Genomic DNA, 21,315 nt, shown 5'->3' on the forward strand with positions numbered 1-21,315 from the left:
GCATGTTTTCTACTAGTGGTGGTGCCGAGTGTTCGACGACTTCACCTTTCATGAAGTTCGTCTTATCTTGTCTGAATGGATGATCAGGACACAAATGCGGTCTATGGAAATCGAAGCAAGAATACTTGCCACCATGCTGCAGCCAACAGCACTTCATGCTTGCCTTGAACCTTGGGCATGGGAACCTTCCATGCACAGACCACCCCATGAAAAGTGAATACGCCGGTAGGTCATGAAATGATTACTCGTACCAAACATGCATTGTGAAGTTCTTTTTGCTAGCAGCATCGTATGTCTATATCCCATTCACCCAAGCTTCTTTCAACTCATTTATCAGTGGTTGCATGTACACACTTATATTCTTCCCCGGATACTTGGGCCCTGGAATTATCAATGACAGGAACATGTGCTTGCGTTGCATTATGGCGCCAGGGGGAGGTTAAGGGGAACAACAAACATAGGCCAACAACTATATGTCTTTGACACCATACCAAACGGATTGAACCCATCGAGTCCGATGGCAACTCATACATTTTTTGTCTCTTCTGCTTTCTCATGATGTATTCGATAAAAACTCTTCCATGCTTGGGCACAAGACGAATGTATCAACATCGGTCTCCCATGATCATCCTTGTTGCGTCTTATCTCATATTTGTGCCATATCATCTGTTTGGCCATATCTTTGTTTAAGTAAAGCTATTGAATTCTTGGCAAGATTGGAAGATACCGAAGAACATTTGCAGGGACTTTGCTCCGCTTCTTGGCGCCGTCACCGAGGTCTCTCTCAATGTACCTAGAGGCTTTGCACTTGGCACAGTACTTGTTGTCTGCATACTCTTTCATAAATAAGACACATCCATTTGGACAAGCATGTATCTTCTCATAGGGCGTCTTAAGTGCACGGAGGATTTTCCTTGCTTCGTACCAGCTTTTAGCCAGTTTGTGACCTTCAGGGAGAGAGCGACCCCAAGACATCACCATTGAATTAAAGCAATCTCTGCTCATGTTGAATTGGGTCTTTAAAGACATTGCTTATGCGATGGCATCCAGCTGACATTGGTTTGTGTGGTCGTGAAGTGGTTGTTGTGAGGAATTCAACATTTGTAAGAAGGCCCTTGCAGACTCCTCCAGTTCTTCCTCTGATCCCTCTTCACGTGCATCGTTGAAGTTAGTTACCATGTCAACGATCCCCGTATCATTGTCGTCCGTTCGCTGACGCACCACCTCCTCTCTGCTATGTTCCCATGCATGATGAAACGTATGGTGAGGTTTTTTCTGGTCATCATACGAATGATCTATCATTGCTGCTGCCTGATACGTCCATTTTGCATCATGTTTACCTACTGTTATTCACAATGTTTTATTGCATAATAATGATTTTTGGAGTAATTCTAATGCCTTTTCCCTCATAATTTACAAGGTATGCACAAGGAGGGGGAAATCCGGCAGCTGGAAATCTGGACCTGAAAAAGCACCGTCAGGATACCTATTTTGTACAACTCCAAAAGACCTGAAATTTTACGGAGATTATTTTTGGAATAAATAAGAATTATTGGAAGGAAAAACTACCGGAGGAGGGCCAACATGGGCCCACCACCCACCAGGGCGCGCCAGGCCCCCTGGGCGCGCCCCAGTGGGTGGTGGCCACCCTGGCCCATCTCCGGTGCCCTCCTTCTGGTATATGGATGCCTATGCCCTGGAAAAAATCAGAGGAGGACTTTCGGGACGAAGCGCCACCGTCTCGAGGCGGAACTTGGGCAGGAGCACTTTTGCCCTCCGGCGGGCAGATTCCGCCGGAGGAACTTCCCTCCCGGAGGGGGAAACAATCGTCATCATCATCATCAACCGCTCTCCCATCTTGGGGGGAGTCATCTCCATCAACCTCTTCATCAGCACCATCTCATCTAAAACCCTAGTTCATCTCTTGTATCCGATCTTGATCTCAAACCTCAGATTGGTACCTGTGGGTTGCTAGTAATGTTGATTACATCTTGTAGTTGATCACTATATGGTTTATTTGGTGGAAGAGATTATGTTCAGATCCATTATCATATTCATTACCTCTCTGATCTTGAACATGTTTGCCATGTGTGAGTAGTTCACTTCGTTCTTGAGGTCACGGGAGAAATCACGTTGCAAGTAATCATGTGAAATTGACATGTGTTCGGTATTTTGATATTATGTATGTTGTGATTCCCTTAGTGGTGTCATGTGAACGTCGACTACATGACACTTCACCACTCTTGGGCCTAAGGGAATGCATTGTGGAGTAGTTATTGGATGATGGGTTGCTAGAGTGACAGAAGCTTAAACCCTAGTTCATGCGTTACTTCGTAAGGGGCTGATTTGGGCACCTACAGCTTAATGCTATGGTTAGATGTTTATCTTAATTCTTTCTCGTAGTTGCGGATGCTTGCGAGGGGGTTAATCATAAGTAGGATATTTGTTCAAGTAAGAACAGTACCTAAGCACCGGTCCACCCACATACCAAACTATCAAAGTAGCGAACACCGAACAACTACACATGATGAACGTGACTAGATGGATTCCCGTGTACCCTCAAGAACAATTTGCTTTCTATTAGAAACCGTTCCATCCCGTCCTTTGCCACAAAAGGATTGGGCTACCTTGCTGCATACTTGTCACCGTTACCGTTACTTGCTCGTTACAAAACTCTTTGCTACTAAACACTTGTTACCACTATTTCAGTGCCTGCAGAAATTACCTTGCTGAAATCCGCTTGTCATTTCTGTTTGCTCCTCGTTGGGATCGACATTCTTACTTATCGAAAGGACTACAATTGAACCCCATGCGCTCGTGGGTCATCAAGGGTCTTTTCTGGCGCCGTTGCCGGGGAGTGAAGCGCTCTTGGTAAGTGGAAATTGGTAAGGGAAAAATTATTTTGTGTGCTGAAATTTACTGCTACTTGTTACTATGGAATCCAATCCATTGAGGGGTTTGTTCGGGGTATCTTCACCCCGACCTGAACCACAATTAGTTGCTCCTCAACCTGCTGCACCTACTAAAGATATTTATTATGAGTTTCCTTCGGGTATGATAGAACAACTGCTAGCTAAACCTTATGCAGGAGATGGAACTGAGCATCCTGACATGCACTTGATACATGTGGATGAAGTTTGTGGATTGTTTAAGCTTGCAGGTCTACCCGGAGATGAAGCTAAGAGGAAGGTTTTCCCTTTATCTTTGAAGGGAAAAGCATTGACATGGTACAGGCTATGCGATGATATTGGATCTTGGAACTGGAACCGACTAAAAATGGAATTTCACCAGAAATTCTACCCTATGCATCTAGTTCATCATGATCATAACTTTATATATAATTTTTGGCCTCGTGAAGGAGAAAGCATCGCTCTAGCTTGGGGGAGGCTTAAGTCAATGTTATATTCATGCCCCAATCATGAGCTCTCAAGAGAAATGATTATCCAGAATTTTTATGCTCGGCTTTCTCATAATGATCAAACCATGCTCGATACTTCCTGTACCGGTTCCTTCATGAAGAAGACTATTGAATTCAGGTGGGATCTCTTGGAAAGAATTAAACGCAACTCTGAAGATTGGGAACTCGACGAAGGTAAAGAGTCAGGTATAAAACTTGAGTATGATTGTGTTAAATCTTTTATGCTTTCCGATTATTTTCATAAGCTTAGCACTAAATATGGCCTTGACTCTGAGATAGTAGCTAATCTTTGTGAATCCTTTGCTGCTCACGTTGATCTCCCCAAGGAGAAGTGGTTCAAATACCACCCACCTATTAGAGAAGTAGTCAAGGAACCCGAAAAACCTAGAGAGGAAACTATCCTCTACAATGTTGACTCTGTTGTTCCTACCACTTATATTGAAAAACCACCTTTCCCTGTTAGGATAAAGGAACACGCGGAGGTACCAACTACCATTCGCAAGAGTCAAATTAGAGCACCTAAGCCTGCTGAAAAAATCAACGTAGAACCTAGTGTTGCTATGGTTAAAGATCTCTTGGTAGAAAATGTTGATGGGCATGTCATATACTTCTGTGAGAATGCCGCTAGAATTGCTAGACCCGACAAAAGGGACAAACACAAACCCGTTGTTGGCATGCCTGTTATTTCAGTTAAGATAGGAGATCATTGTTATCACGGCTTATGTGATATTGGTGCTAGCGTGAGTGCTATTCCTATTTTCCTATACCAAGAAATTATGGACGATATAGCACCCGCTGAGATAGAAGACATAGACGTTACTATTAAACTACCAAATAGAGACACCATCCAACCACTTGGGATCGTTAGAGATGTTGAAGTCTTGTGTGGGAAAACCAAATACCCTACTGATTTTCTAGTTCTTGGTTCCCCACTAGATGACTTTTGTCCCATTATCTTTGGTAGACCTTTCTTGAACACCGTTAATGCTAGGATTAATTGCAAAACGCAAACCGTCAGTGTTAGTTTTGGTGGTGATTCTCATGAGTTCAATTTCTCTAAGTTTAATAGGAAGCCATATAGGGAGGAACCTTCAGGCAAAGATGAGATCATTAGTCTTGCTTCTATTTCCGTACCCCCTACCGATCCGTTAGAGCAATATCTACTAGAACACGAGAATGACATGCATATGCATGAGAGAGCTGAAATAGATAAAGAGTTCTTTCTTCAGCCGCCTATTCTCAAACACAACTTGCCTATTGAAACTCTAGGAGGTCCTCCTCCGCCTAAGGGCGATCCCGTGTTTGAATTGAAGCAATTGCCTGACACTTTGAAATATGCTTATCTTGATGATAAAAAGATATATCCTGTTATTATTAGTGCAAACCTTTCAGAATATGAAGAAGAAAGATTATTGAAAGTTCTGAGGAAGCACCGTGCTGCTATTGGATATACTCTTGATGATCTTAAGGGCATTAGTCCCACTCTCTGTCAGCACAAGATTAATATGGAGCCTGATGCTAAACCGGTTGTTGATCACCAACGTCGGTTGAATCCAAAAATGAAAGAAGTGGTAAGAGCTGAAATATTAAAACTTCTGGAAGCAGGTATAATCTATCCCATAGCTGATAGTAGATGGGTAAGTCCTGTTCATTGTGTCCCTAAAAAGGGCGGTATTACTGTTGTGCCTAATGATAAGAATGAGCTTATTCCTCAGAGAGTAGTTACTGGCTATAGGATGGTGATTGATTATAGGAAGTTGAATAATGCCACTAGGAAAGATCATTATCCTTTGCCTTTTATTGACCAAATGCTAGAGAGGTTATCGAAGCACACACACTTTTGCTTTTTAGATGGCTATTCTGGGTTTTCTCAAATACCTGTGTCACAACCTGATCAGGAGAAAACCACTTTTACTTGTCCTTTTGGTACCTATGCTTATAGACTTATGCCTTTTGGTTTATGTAATGCACCTGCTACTTTCCAACGATGCATGACTGCTATATTTTCTGATTTCTGTGAAAGGATTGTTGAGGTTTTCATGGATGATTTTTCTGTTTACGGGACTTCTTTTGATGATTGCTTGAGCAACCTTGATCGAGTTTTGCAGAGATGTGAGCAGACTAACCTTGTCTTGAATTGGGAGAAGTGCCACTTTATGGTTAATGAAGGCATCGTTTTGGGTCATAAAATTTCTGAGCGTGGTATTGAAGTGGACCAAGCGAAGGTTGATGCAATTGAGAAGATGCCATGTCCTAGTGACATCAAAGGTATTCGTAGTTTTCTAGGTCATGCTGGTTTTTATAGGAGATTTATTAAGGACTTCTCTAAGATTTCTAGGCCCCTTACAAATCTTTTGCAAAAGGATATTCCCTTTGTTTTTGATGATGATTGTGTAGAAGCCTTTGATACACTTAAGAGAGCTTTAGTTTCTGCACCTATCGTTCAGCCACCTGATTGGAATTTACCCTTTAAGATTATTTGTGATGCTAGTGATTATGTTGTTGGGGCTGTTCTTGGGCAAAGAGTAGATAAGAAACTGAATGTCATTCATTATGCTAGCAAAACCTTAGATAGTGCCCAGAGGAACTATGCCACCACTGAGAAAGAATTCTTAGCAGTCGTGTTTGCTTGTGACAAGTTTAGATCCTACATAGTTGATTCCAAAGTTATTGTTCACACCGATCACGCTGCGATTAAGTACCTTATGGAGAAGAAAGACGCTAAGCCTAGACTCATTAGATGGGTTCTCTTGCTTTAGGAGTTTGACTTGCACATTGTTGATAGGAAGGGAGCTGAGAATCCCGTAGCTGACAACTTGTCTAGTCTAGAGAACGTTCTTGATGACCCGCTACCTGTTAATGATAGTTTTCCCGATGAGCAATTAGCGGTTGTCAACGTTTCTCATAGCACTCCATGGTATGCCGATTATGCTAATTTCATCGTTGCTAAGTATTTGCCTCCTAATTTCACTTACCAGCAGAAGAAGAAATTCTTCTATGATTTGAGGCATTACTTTTGGGATGACCTCATCTCTATAAAGAAGGAGTAGATGGTATTATTAGACGTTGTGTACCTGAGCATGAGCAAGAACAAATCTTGCGGAAGTGTCATTCCGAAGCTTACGGAGGCCACCATGCTGGAGATAGAACCGCTCATAAGGTGCTACAGTCCGGGTTTTATTGGCCTACTCTCTTCAAGGATGCCCATAAGTTTGTTTCATCTTGCGATGAATGTCAGCGTGTAGGTAATATTGGTAAGCGTTAGGAAATGCCGATGAATTATTCTCTTGCAGTAGAACCTTTCGATGTTTGGGGTTTCGATTATATGGGACCTTTTCCTTCTTCCAATGGGTACACACACATTTTGGTAGCTGTTGATTATGTTACTAAGTGGGTGGAAGCTATTCCAACCAGTAGTGCTGATCATAACACGTCCATTAAGATGCTTATGGAAGTTATCTTCCCGAGGTTTGGAGTCCCTAGATACCTTATGAACGACGGTGGTTCACACTTCATTCACGGAGCTTTCTGCAAGATGCTTGCTAAGTACGATGTTAACCATAGAATTGCGTCACCTTATCGCCCTCAGTCTAGTGGTCAAGTAGAGCTTAGCAATAGGGAAATAAAGTTGATCCCTCAGAAAACCGTCAATAGGTCTCGTAAGAATTGGTCTAAGAAATTAGACGATGCACTTTGGGCCTCTATGACCGCTTACAAAAATCCCATGGGTATGTCCCCATACAAATTGTTTATGGCAAAGCATGTCATTTAACTCTTGAGTTAGAACACAAAGCATATTGGGCAATTAAAGAGCTCAAATATGACTTTAAGCTAGCCGGAGAGAAGAGGTTATTTGATATTAGCTCGTTAGATGAGTGGAGAACCCAGGCGTACGAAAATGCCAAGCTCTTTAAAGAGAAAGTCAAGATATGTCATGATAAGAAAATCCAAAAGCGGGAGTTCAAGGTAGGCGAATATGTGTTATTGTACAACTCTCGTTTCAGATTTTTTGCAGGTAAGCTTCTCTCTAAATGGGAAGGACCTTATGTTATCGAGGAGGTTTATCGTTCTAGAGCAATAAAAATTAATAATCCCGAGGGAACTAACCCGAAGGTGGTCAATGGTCAAAGGATTAAGCATTATATCTCAGGTACGCCAATTAATGTTGAAAGCAATGTTATCCAAACCATGATACCTGAAGAACACATAAGGGAGTCCTTCCGGAACACTCCTGAATAGCTGAAATAAAGGAGGTACGTGATACGGTAAGTAAACGGACTCCGAAAAATTTACAATTTTACTTTTTGTCAGTTTTGGAATTTTTAGAAAATTAGGAAAATAATAAATAGCCAAGTGGGCACCCGAGGGGCCCACCACCCACCAGGGCGCGTCAGGCACCCCTGGCGCGGCCTGGTGGGTGGTGGCCACCTCGGGCACCTTCCTGACTCCGTTTTCTTCTCGCTTTGCTTGTTTGGCAAGAAAAATATTCTTTATATACTCTTCGAACCTGTTAACCTCCGTATCACGGAGAAATCTTCTGTTCTTCTTTCTTGCTGTTTTCCTGACAGATCTAGGTTGCCATGGCTGTACCAAGCTCCTCCAAGGACGAGTTCTTTGAGAAGGTCGTCAACCCCTACCTCCCGGGGGTGATGAAGCACCCTCAAGCCATCGAGATGCATGATGGGTTGCTTCACATCCGGGATGTTCAAGGACCTAAGAAGACCGGAAGCGTGGAATCCAGGCTTGAGGCGGTGGAGCAGGAGGTGTTCCTTTGCAAAGGGATGGTGGAGTGCGGACTTGACGCCAACCACTTCATGATCAAGGAGTTCACCTGCAACCACAAGCTGGATGCCAAGAACCGGAGAAGCCATCTTCAAGCTTCATGAGCGATTCAAGCATCTCCAAGCCCAGATCTATGACTTGCAAAACCAAAACTGTGAGTATGAATACAGATTTAAGAAGATGAGTTTGGCTGCAGATTTGAGGATCCCGGAGACTCGTTCATCCTTCTATGATGGTGAACCTATGCCTTGGAAGATGGAGGATAAGATCACAACAACTACACCACCACCAACACCTTCCTCACCGAAGGAGGCTTGATCATATGGTATGGGCACTTCCCTTGGCCAAGGCCAAGCTTGGGGGAGCTGCCCCGGTATCGTATCACCCACACTATCCTTGCTTTTATTTTTCATAGTTCGATCTTGAGTTTGCTTTTGCTTAGTTGAATAAAAGTTTAGTTCGATCTTTTTGCTTTGAGTGCTTGCTTATGATCTATCTATGCAATCGAGTTCCTGATATATAATAAAGATTAGTTTGAGTTTGCTTTGTTTTCTTTGCTTTAGTGTTGTTTGGAGAAGTAAGAAATTAGTTGTGTGAAAAAGATCATATGCTAATCTTATGGTGAGTAATGACACCACATAGAGAAAGTACAAGTGGTAAAATTTGTTGGAGATTGAGAAACATAGCATTGGTCCACGATGCAATTCATGAAAAAGTAATAAGGGAAGAGAAGATTTACATGCAAATACACTATCATGAACACCTTTTATGATTGTGATCTCCCATTAAAATTTTGTGTCAAAATAGTTGACGCTGGACAAGGAAGACAACTTGATGCTTTATGTTTGTCCATATTCACATAGAAGTTATATTGTCATGGATCCTTTAACATGTGGTGCTTGCCCAATACCTTTTCTAGCCAAAATTCCACACCAAGTAGAGATACTACTTGTGCATCCAAAAACCCTCAACCCAAATCCTATTTTTGACAGTCCACCATACCTACCTATGGATTGAGTAAGATCCTTCAAGTAAGTTGTCATCGGTGCATAAGGCAATAAAAATTGCTTCTAAAAGTGTTGGATCATTTAGAGTAAGAGAAAATTGAACGTTGTACTAACTTGTGATGACAAAGATAAAAGCGACGGACTGCATAATAAGGTTGTCATCATAAGGGGCAATACAACGTGACGTTCTTTTGCACTAAAGGGTTTGGCATATAAACAAATAAGCGCATGCCAACCTCTGCTTCCCTCTGCGAAGGGCCTATCTTTTACTTTTATGCATTTACTTTTCTGTTGAGTCAAAGTATTCCTACCTTTCCTCTATCTTGGCAAGCACCATGTGGTGAAGAAAGATCTAGGCACATATGTCCAGCTGAATATGAATGAGCATGAATCATTATTGTTGACCTCACCCTTGAGGTGAATATGTTGGGTGGCAAATATAAGCCCCTATCTTTCTCTGTGTTCGGTTGAAGCTTTTTGTTCATGGGAAAGCCATCAGTGTTAGCAATCATGAAAGATGGAATGATGGTTGAGCATGTAGACTTGCTTAAGAGCTCAAACATATGACTATTCCTGAAAATTATGATGAATTGTAGTTGCAAAGTTGACTGAGAAAATAGTTTGTCGGTTTTCAACAAGGGTTATGCTTCGTACTTCTTTGTTGTGATGAATTTTTACTCATTCATGAGAAGTATATGATGCAAGAGTTATGAAAAAGAGTATTTTGTTTCAGTTCCTTGCTGTTATAATAATGAGCATGATGCTTATATGTCCGTATCTTGTTTTTATCGACTCCTCTTTCTCTCAAAGCATGTGGGCATGTTTGTTCGATTTCGGTTTTTGCTTGAGGACAAGCGAGGTCTAAGCTTGGGGGAGCTGATACGTCCATTTTGCATCATGTTTACCTACTGTTATTTACAATGTTTTATTGCATAATAATGATTTTTGGAGTAATTCTAATGCCTTTTCCCTCATAATTTACAAGGTATGCGCAAGGAGGGGGAAATCCGGTAGCTGGAAATCTGGACCTGAAAAAGCACCGTCAGGATACCTATTCTGTACAACTCCAAAAGACCTGAAATTTTACGGAGATTATTTTTGGAATAAATAAGAATTATTGGAAGGAAAAACTACCGGAGGAGGGCCAGCATGGGCCCATAACCCACCAGGGCGCGCCAGGCCCCCTGGGCGCCCCCTGGGCGCGCCCTGGTGGGTGGTGGCCACCCTGGCCCATCTCCGGTGCCCTCCTTCTAGTATATGGATGCCTATGCCCTGGAAAAATCAGAGGAGGACTTTCGGGACGAAGCATCGCCGTCTCGAGGTGGAACTTGGGCAGGAGCACTTTTGCCCTCCGGCGGGCAGATTCCGCCGGAGGAACTTCCCTCCCGGAGGGGGAAACCATCATCATCATCATCACCAACCACTCTCCCATCTTGGGGGAGTCATGTCCATCAACCTCTTCATCAGCACCATCTCATCTAAAACCCTAGTTCATCTCTTGTATCTGATCTTGATCTCAAACCTCAGATTGGTACTTGTGGGTTGCTAGTAGTGTTGATTACATCTTGTAGTTGATCACTATATGGTTTATTTGGTGGAAGAGATTATGTTCAGATCCATTATCATATTCATTACCTCTTTGATCTTGAACATGTTTGCCATGTGTGAGTAGTTCACTTCGTTCTTGAGGTCACGGGAGAAATCATGTTGCAAGTAATCATGTGAAATTGACATGTGTTCGGTATTTTGATATTATGTATGTTGTGATTCCCTTAGTGGTGTCATGTGAACGTCGACTACATGGCACTTCACCACTCTTGGGCCTAAGGGAATGCATTGTGGAGTAGTTATTGGATGATGGGTTGCTAGAGTGATAGAAGCCTAAACCCTAGTTCATGCATTACTTCGTAAGGGGCTGATTTGGGCACCTAGAGCTTAATGCTATGGTTAGATGTTTATCTTAATTCTTTCTCGTAGTTGCGGATGCTTGCGAGGGGGTTAATCATAAGTAGGATATTTGTTCAAGTAAGAATAGTACCTAAGCACCGGTCCACCCACATACCAAACTATCAAAGTAGCGAACACCGAACAACTACACATGATGAACGTGACTAGATGGATTCCCGTGTACCCTCAAGAACACTTTGCTCTCTATTAGAAACCGTTCCGGCCTGTCCTTTGCCACAAAAGGATTGGGCTACCTTGCTGCATACTTGTCACCGTCACCGTTACTTGCTCGTTACAAAACTCTTTGCTACTAAACACTTGTTACCACTATTTCAGTGCCTGCAGAAATTACCTTGCTGAAATCCGCTTGTCATTTCCTTCTGCTCCTCGTTGGGATCGACATTCTTACTTATCGAAAGGACTACAATTGTACCCCGTGTGCTTGCGGGTCATCACTGCCAGGGTCCGCATTGAAGGCTGATGGGAGGACACCAGGTTTTCCTTATGAAGATCGAAGGGCTGGCCTACAATGACGCCTATCCGACCCAGGATATCCTTGTCGTTCGTAAAGTCAACAATAACAAATTTGACTCTTTTGTCCTTGAGGAAATTCTTAAAATTCCGACACATAACGTCGGCATGGCATATGTGGTAGACCAAGCACACGTTATGTACGCAAATCTGGATCATGGCGGGCTTTGCTGTCTGGACATCAAAAACATGATGGCAAAGCCAAAATTGTTGTCGTCAGCTACAAGACTAATATGACGGCAAAACAAGTCGGGGGTGGGGATTTTCATTTTTTTTATTTTCTAATTACTTTGCCGTCTGTCACAGCGAAGGCCAGACAGTAAACCAAAGAATTTTGCCGTCAGTTTTCCAGGAAAGGTGACGGCAAACCCACAGCGCCATTACCCGCCGTTGGGCTAGCCACTTGTCCACTCTTAGCTATCATCTAGGTTAACAACTGATGGCAAAGAAGTGTTTTGCCGTCAGCGATTGGCACAGCAGACGACAAAGCCGCGTTTGCCGTCAGCCATTTCTTTGCCGTATGTTAGTGATGGCAAACCATTTCTTTGTCGTCTGCCCGACAAAAAACTGACGGCAAAGCGAGCCACCGACGACAAATTAGATGTTTTCTGTAGTGTCCTTCAGGTTCTGCAATCACCCTCTTCCTTTTGGATGTTTTATACACAAGAACAACATTTGAATGGAAAAACATGGTATGATGAGAAATGGAATGCGTATTGATAATGGGTGTTCATGGCGTCTTCACATATATGACACTACAGGAATTAGGCATGAATGCCGAACGGCAAAACCTTTGCCATCTGCCAGCAGATGGACAACAGTCTGGCTGAACAGTGGTCGGCAAAGGCCACTTTGCCGTCTGCTGGCAGACGGCAAAGACCCTGGACGACAGACAAAAGGTGCCAGCCCCGTTAGGGGGCTAACGGCGCTCTTTGCCGTCTGCTGGCAGACGGCAAAGACCTTTGCTTCTTTGTCGTCTGCCAGCAGATGGTAAAGAGCTGCAGCTGACGTCAGGCGTCAGCTGGGCCAACGCAGGCTCTTTGCTGTCTGCTGGCAGACGACAAACAGGCCAAATAGGCCAGCCCAGGTTGCACAGGCTGCTGCCATGTGGCCACTTTGCCGTCTGCTGGCAGACGACAAACCTCTTTGCCATCTGCTAGTAGACGGCAAAGTGGCTATATAGCCCCTATTTTCTATTTTCTCTTATATCAATTCATTTTCATAGAAATTCACACACACACACACACACACACACACACACACACATATATATATATATTCAGAATCACATAATAAGGCAAACATTATGTCTTATCCACCACATAATATGTCCCATCCACCACATAATAAACAACACATATGCAAATAATATGCAAGCCATATGGATATGATCATCCAACACATACCAAATCAAAACATATGCAAGTCTCATCCATACATATGCAAGTTTCATTCATCTATACATACATATGCCAGTGTCACATTGTTGGTCCTAGAAAATCAAAACAAAATGGAAGGACAAGGACTCCATGAACGCAAGCTTCCGTGAAGTGAATCAAATCTGCAAAATGGGAAAGAAGGAAGTTAGAAGAAGAAGAATGTTTCTTCTCTTTCTTTTTCTTCTTCTTATTGCTTGTGTCATTTTAGAGCTAACCTAGTTAAATAGGCCATTTTTGACCTAAATATGCTAAGTATGTCATAAATGAACTAAATAAGCTAAGTATAAGTCATTTTAGAGCTAACCTAGGTAATTATGCCATTTTTGAGCTAATTAAGCATATTAAGTCATTTTGGAGCTAAATAGGTCATTTCTTAAGCATATTATGTCATTTTTGAGCTAGCTAAGCATATTGAGTCATTTTGGAGGAATAAATGCTAAGTATAGGTCATTTTAGAGCTATCCTAGGTTAAATAGGTCATTTTTGAGCTAATTAAGGTTATTATGTCATTTTTGAGCTAGCTAAGCATATAAATTCATTTTGGAGAAATAAATGCTAAGTATAGGTCATTTTAGAGCTATCCTAGGTTAAATAGGTCATTTTTGGGCTAATTAAGGTTATTATGTCATTTTTGAGCTAGCTAAGCATATAAATTCATTTTGGCGGAATATATGCTAAGTATAGGTCATTTTAGAGCTATCCTAGGTTAAATAGGTCCTTCTGGAGCTAATTAAGGTTGTTATGTCATTTTTTAGCTAGCTAAGCATATTAAGTCATTTTGGAGGAATAAATGCTAAGTATAGGTCACTTTAGAGCTATCCTAGGTTAATGTAACACCCCTATGTAATTGCCACTGTGATCAGCTGCTAATAATGCCAAGTCATATCATTTGCAGTGCTTAAACATAGTGGTTAATCAAAGCAATTCAAATTCAATTCTGCAAATCAACTCAAATTCAAAAGTGAAATATGAAGTTGATCAAACACAGTTGGGAAAATGTTCATTAAATGGCAAATAATCCAGGAACATTTGTAAAACCATCATCAAAATAGTTGGAGTTAGACAAATGACTCAAACAAGATGAAACAGCCCCAAAACAGAATATTTAAATCCATTTAAAATCATCTTAATTACAAATCGTTTCCAAATCTATCCAAACCACTTTTTGGTGAGAGCTAAAATTGCACTGTAATATTTGGACTAAGTTCCATATTTTACAAAAGTGCAATAGTGGTCTAATCTTTTTGAAACAGAAAAAGGATAAAAGAAAAAGGAGAAGCTGAAACAGAAAAATAAAAGCGAGGCACTGTGCACTGGGCCTTAGTGCACAGTGCCCCGACCACCACCGCAGACCAGGCCCAGCCCACCTGGGTCGTCCTCCTCCTCCCCATGTCAGCGCGCGCACGCCAGAGCCAGCGATGGGCAACTGTCGCCCATCCCCCGGCGCCGCTGCCGCCGTGGCACGCATAAGAGCGACCCCACGGCCCCAGGGCGGAACCCTAGCCGCCACTCTTTCCCTTTCCCTCGCTCTCCATAGCTAGATCCCGTCGGCGCCCGACGTGGTCGCCGCCGAGCATCGTCTGTCCTCGCGGCCACCGTCGCCCTTCTGCTCCTTCGCCGTGTCCAATCTGAGCATCGGCCTTCGCCTCTTCCTCCTCAACCAAAAGCCGGGGCCAGGGAGCCCTGCTGTGGACGGATTCGTCGTCGTCTCCGTCTCCGGCCGCCGCATCCGCTCCGTCGACCCCCTGCGCTACTAATCTCCCACGGATCTTACGTGACAGCTCGGTGAGCCTCACCTTCCCTCCCCTAGCTCCTCTGTCCTTCTACGTAGCCGTAGTAGCCGGGCCATGGAAGACCGAACGGAGCTCCGCCGGGGTTGGCTTTGCCATCGAAACGGCCGCTGTTGAGCTCGTTTGAGCTCACGGTCGTGCTCGCCGTCGCGTTGAGAGTAAGACGAGCTAGCTCCTGCTGCCTGCCGTGCTCGGAGTTGCCGTCCTCGTCTTCCTCCGAATGCCGCTGCCGCAGATCTCGTCGCTGTTCCCCATTCCGGCGACCGTAGGGTCCGGCGCCGCCACCAACGGACGCGGCATCAAGTGCCCGTTCGAACGCAAGTGGTTGCGCTCGAAACGGGCCACCGTAGCACGAATCCGGCTACTTCTCGAGCGCGCCGCCGTGCGATTTGGTCGACGGCGGCCAGCCGCCGGCCGCGCTGAGCTGGCAGGCTTGGGGCCACCCCGGTGACACGGCCAGTGGGTCCTGCCGGGCCCGTTGACTGGGTTGACCAGTCAACGCGCTGACGTGGCCGTCCCATGCCACTGACGCACGGCCCCACCGCCCTGTTTAATTAACTAAATGTTTTGCAAATAAAAATAATCTAATTATACTAATTAGCCTATGACATGAGGGGCCAGCTGCTAAATAACCCTCTGGATTAGCTTAAATCAATTCTGTTTTAGCCTCAGTCACTGACATGTGGGCCCCACATGTCAGGTTTGACCTGGTCAGCCGAATGTTGACTGCTGATGTCAGCAATACAACATGCTGACATCATAATTCACTTTTCTGTTAATAAATTTAATTCCAGAAAATCTAATAAACTTTGAAAATTAATAACTTTTCATCCGTAGCTCGGATCAAAAAAGTTAAAACATGAAAGTTGCTCAGAACGACGAAACAAGTCTGATCGTGCCGTATGTTTCTTTGTTGGAACCTCCTACGTAGAATAACTCATAACTCCGGACCCGTATCCGGCATATGAATAGTGCACACACACACCGGTAATTTAATCCCAGAATAATCCTGAAAATAACTAAAATGACTTAGATGCATATTTAGGCAACCCTGCACTGCATCATAGCATATCACGCGCCATATTGCATTTGTTTGCATTATGTTTACATGTTTCTTCCCCCTCTTCTCTCTCGGTAGACCCCGACGTTGACATAGCTCCCGAGGCAGACGCAACTCCGTAGTACGTCCCCGACGACACTACTGACGACCTTGCCCTTGCCCCCGAGCAAACAGGCAAGCACCCCCATTTTGAGCATGCCTATATCGCCTATTCTCTTCTCTCTTATGCTTGCATTAGAACTGCTACCGCTACTATTTTCATATATCTATTGCATAGCCTGTTTATTATAACCTGCCTTGCTACCTTTCTGGTTATCCTAGACTGCTTAGTATAGGCTGGGTAGAGACCCGACAGAGACCCCCACTTGATCCCGACTGCCCTGCTGGATATCAGAAGACCCGATCAACGGGATTGAAGACCAGACCCTGGCACTGCACATCACTTCCCCCTTAGTTGCCGACACTGCTGGGTTACCGTCGAGTGCCGAGGGTGATACCTCGTTAGCACTTCTGATGTTAACCTTGTAGGTTAGTTACTTGGTCGTGGTAAGCGAGGGTGATTCCTCCTACACCACCCCCGATAACGACATCGTCGCGCAACACTTCAAGCGTGGACCTCGAGGGTGATTCCTCCTTCGTTCACCTTGACGGTAACATCAGTGGGAATTCCATCGAGGGTGATTCCTTAGGGTTCCCTTGGTGTTAGACACACAGATACTGTTGTTATTATGACTTACATGATCCATGTTACTAAAGATGGGTCGGCCCTGAGGGGTACCATCGCGAGCTTAATGCAAAGTGATGTGGAGTCGGGTTGACCTGGATGGTGCCCGCGAGATAAACGAGGCGTGGCCGGGCATTCCTAGCCCTTGCCGCAAGTCCTCGAGATGGGGCAACGGGGTCACATCGATCGTGAGTCTCTGCTCGTTACCGCACGATCCTAAACCACTAAACGGTTTGGATATTTGATCCGAGGGGCCTCTGGCCCGATAGCACTAACCATCACGTGGGCATAGTATGGGCGTTCGGTGTCGTATACTTCAGCCGGAGCATATTAGACGTCAGCAACTGAGCGGCACGCACTGAATTGGACTGGGTACGCAACCGCACTTGTATAAGGGGTTGCTAGGTCTGCTTTCAGCCGCCCACGCAACGTGCAGGAGTTCCCGGGGCGAAGGCCCAAGACCCCTGGGCGCATAGGTTTAGTCCGGCGTGCTGACCTCTCTTTTAAGTATTCGGTCGGGTTGCGGCATGTTGCTTGGCCGAGGCCGGGCATGACCCAGTAAAGTGTGTCCGGCCGGAGTTAAGCAAGCGTGGTGGGTAACTTGGTGCACCCCTGCAGGGAAGAAACTTCTATCGATAGCCTGTCCTACGGTAACGGACACTCAGAGTTGTATCCTGATCGGTACAACTAGAACTTGAGATTATAACTGGATAGTATGGCTCTGGGATTGCTTTCTCGCAGGGAGTCGAGAAAGGATCTCAGGTCGAGGTTGATGATACTACTACTACTACTACTACTTTACATTATGTCCATCTGCTCTCTTCTAATGCCGCAAGACTGTCGAAGATTGTTGAAGATGCTAGTCTTCGATAGGACTAGGCTTTCCCCCTCTATTCTGGCATTTCTGCAGCCCAGTCCACATATATAGCCCCCTTTTGAAAATGTTGCATATGTAGTGTAGATCCTTGCTTGCTGAGTATTTCGGATGAGTACTCACGTTTGCTTTACTTTCTTTTCCCCCCATATCCACTTGATGCCACCAGACGGTGGAGCCCCTGAGCCAGATGCCCCAGTCGACGACCAGTACTACTACCCGCCTGGCAAGTACTACTACTACGAGGAGCCGACGGACGACCAGGAGTAGGGTCGGAGGGTCCAGGGCAGGAGGCCTACGCCTTTCGATCGTAGCTTTTATTTTACCCACTAGTAGGAAAAGGGGCTTTTACCCCGGTTCATAAGGGCCTTTAGTCCCGGTTCTGAAACCGGGACTAAAGGGTCGTTACTAATGCCTAGCCCTTTAGTCCCGGTTCTTACACGAACCGGGACTAAAGGCCGTCCACGTGGCCGGTGCGGGGAGCCCAGGCAGGAGGGCCTTTGGTCCCGATTGGTGCCACCAACCGGGACCAATAGGCATCCACGCGTCAGCACCTGGCAGGAGCTGAGGTTTTTGTTTTTTTGAAAGGGGGGGGGGTTTGGGGGTTTTGGGGGGTTAATTTAGGTTGTTATTAGGTAGCTATTAGAGAGAAGTGTCCTCTCTTATATCTCCGTGCTTGGTTTACCAACGCTACGTACTGCTATGCCTAAACATGGCTTAGATTGAAGTGAAGGCAACATGTGGTGCATGTCGAAAGTAATACTAATCCGGACTTGATCAAGTTTGGATTGTACTACTTTCGACACGCACCACATGCATGTTGCCTTCACTTCAATCCAATCCATGTTCATTTCACCCGCTGATATATAATAACTCTTCATGCGCGCATCATGCATCATCATATATAATAACAAGTCCTACTAATCATCATCATACAACTTCTACTCGTTATTAATAACAAGTCATACGATCATCATCCTCACAGTCATCGAACCAACCCTACTTAATTGTTCTTAGCACATGATCATCAGTATTAGGTAGGACGAAATACCCTCTTTAAGGTAAAATAGCATAAAACAATATAGACCCTGACTCTCCATTATGGAGAATGGAGATCATCCTGTCTCCAATTCTTGTGCCTCGCTTCCTTTTGCTTCCAAGAAGCTCCTTGCGACTGTCCATACATTTTTTCCATTCTTTGATTTGCATGTCTCCACTTCTTTTAGAAATACGGTATGGACAGTTGAGATTCGTAGGATGACCTGGTTGTATATTCAAAACATCAAGCCTACCATTCTGATACATCAAATGAGGCACACAATCCTCTGGGATTATCTGTTGAAAAACATAGTAATAACTTCATAGTTAGCAATGATAATGTACTAGTTTTAGAACTATGCAAAATATGCACGGATGTCGTAATAGTAAGAAATCTTACCAGGGTATCTCCATAGTAGTTACCGTAGTTCAACACGTGCACTAGTGGCACGTATGGAGGACCATAATGTTGAGGAGTTTGATTGTAGATATTGTAATTCTCAATATCAGTACAAAATCCGACCAGATGAGTTTTCTCCTTATAAGTTAACTCAGAGCCATCGGTGTAGTAGGTTCTGTCTACCATGTTCCGCACATTGTTTGAACAATCAAAATAAGCTGTCAATGAAAATAAGCTGTCAACTATTTTGAAATGAACAATATAAATTAGCTAATAACTATGTTTGAGAAACTCACATAGCGGTAGAATTGGAGGCGTATCAACAAGGACCCAAATGTCCATATTGTCTTGCTCGATGTCAGGATCACCAAGATCCATGCTGACAAGCATACCCTCATCAAAACCATACATCTTGCAAAATGCTTCCCAATTTTTGCATCCAAAATGGGTTACGCTCTCAGAATTATACAGCTTTACTTCAAAATCTATATCATGATGGGTCCTTAGGTGAATTTTCTTTGTTTCCATACTTTCATGGTCTTCAAAACCCATCCTCTCCAAGACGTAGTGTCTTGCATGGCATGGGATAAGCTAGCCGAATTGTAAAAGATGAAAAGTACACGTTGAAATAGTTGAAGTCGTGCTTAATTACAAAAAATAACACTTGTCGTCATTGCGTACCATTTCAACATCAAACATCTCCTCCAGCTTAATACTGAAGCGCCGATCTTCGTCCAGGTGAGGCCTGTCGCACTGACCTCGGTCGTCGTGGCACCAGTCGCACTCCCCCGGGAGACTTTCATCATCCGAGTACGACATTTCCTATGTTCATAATTCAAATATTAAACATCTACAATTAAATATATGTACTAAAAAACCTAAGTTAGATCATTATTATTCATCACGGGTTGACTATCGGTTTGTCGAGTCTTTTCTTGAAAACTCTCAGCTCACGTGGTGTATACATTCGACCGTTGGTGATGGTCGCTCCTCCCTTTGTCCCCGTGTGCATTACACCAAAATGTCTAGCTAGCACACGGGAACAAAGGAGAAGCGACCCCCACGACAATAGTCGGGATTCTTCGTCCTCTCATATATATATATGGTGGAACTCTCCCTCACTGATTCCTCTCTGACATTTGTGACCGTCGGTGATGGTAGCTCCTCCTTTCGTTCTCGAGTGCATTACACCAAATTGTCTAGCACACGGGAACGAAGGAGAAGCTACCCCCACGACAACAGTCGGGATTCTTCGTCCTCTCATATATGGTAGAGACTCGACAGACTTACAGTCAACCCGAAATATCGTTTAATTATCTTTCTAAAAGAGGATTTGGCTGGTCTCACCTCGATGTCGGAGGGGGCAGTGACGGGGACGACGGCGGGGATGATGGAGGGGCCGGGGGCTCCTAGATTTCTGCGAAAACAAAAACCCTATAAGCTATAAACTAATCATAGTGCTCTCCAATTTTAGCATTCAAAGTAGGATCGGAGTAGTTTTCCACTATGAGCATTCAATAAGCAAAATCAAATCACAAAATAAAGTAGTATTCAAATTAGGATGCATTCAATTATAAGCAAAACTACATCATCTCCATGCGTCCGTACATCGTCGAATATTATCACTAATACACCTCGAATACTATCATACATATAGCATCGCTAGTACAGCTAGAACAGTAGCGCCCGACGGGTATCGGCGCGGGCGGTGGACACCCAAAGGGACGGAACCATCACTGGATCATAGCTCCAGTGAGATCCCTAAAGAACCTGCCAGGTATTGTCGAACCTGCCCTCCAACGCAACTGTAAGTGCATCTAGTGCCACCCCTAGTTGGTTTTGGAGTATTGACGACAAACCTAGTTGAGGGACTAATGTGTTTGTGAGAATTGCAGGATAACACAGGTAGAAGTCCCTCATTGATTCGGTTTTACTACCAGAGATGACCCCTAAAAATGTACGAAGACATTGAAGACAATGGTGGTATATGAAGATATTCACATTGAAGACTATGACAAGAGAAGACATCGCGTGAAGCCTATGGAACTCGAAGACTTAGATCCTTCGTAGTTTTATTTCATTTGTGTTGAGTCATAGGAACCACCGTACTGTTAAGTGGGGTCCAAGAGAACCAGTCAGAATGACTGAAGTGATGCCTAATTCAAATCCTATGTCTTCGAGCGAAGACTATGAGAGCAAATCTTGTCCAGAGTCGGACAAGTCAGCTTTACTTGCAGCCCAAGTAAAGTTGCCATGTGAGTTCAAAATCTGACCGTTGGAACACGTGTCAGTTCCTTAGTGACCC

General features: G+C 44.1%; 1 pseudogene; it reads right to left on the minus strand.

Moving 5' to 3' along the window:
• Positions 1–420: 420 nt before the first annotated feature.
• On the minus strand, positions 421–1,302 carry LOC147967219 (uncharacterized; annotated as a pseudogene).
• Between the last annotated feature and the right edge of the window lie 20,013 nt (positions 1,303–21,315).

This window comes from Triticum urartu, chromosome 6A (genome assembly GCF_056163025.1).
Source record: "Triticum urartu cultivar PI428250 chromosome 6A, HENAU_Tu73, whole genome shotgun sequence".
In the NCBI taxonomy this organism is placed as follows: Eukaryota; Viridiplantae; Streptophyta; class Magnoliopsida; order Poales; family Poaceae; genus Triticum; species Triticum urartu.